This window comes from Ursus maritimus, unplaced genomic scaffold (genome assembly GCF_017311325.1).
Source record: "Ursus maritimus isolate PB19 unplaced genomic scaffold, ASM1731132v1 scaffold_24, whole genome shotgun sequence".
NCBI lineage: Eukaryota > Metazoa > Chordata > Mammalia > Carnivora > Ursidae > Ursus > Ursus maritimus.
In genome coordinates this window covers 15857126-15857336 of record NW_024424897.1, presented here as the reverse complement: position 1 = coordinate 15857336, position 211 = coordinate 15857126, and positions in this window count along the sequence as shown.

Sequence of the window (211 nt, the reverse complement as noted above, 5' to 3'; positions counted from 1 at the left end):
CCCCCAACTTTGGTGCTGGGTGATCTGAGTGGGAGCCTCTTCCCAGGCAGGAGGCCCTCCTTACTGCTGGGGCTACTGCGCACGAGCTCACCCCTTCCTATTTTTCATTCCTCAGTAGACATTCTGTGAGGGGCAGGCCTGTATTTTCCATTCTAGTACTTACCCGCAGGTCCCGCTAAGTACCCAGGAGGGACGTGTTTTTTATCAGAGG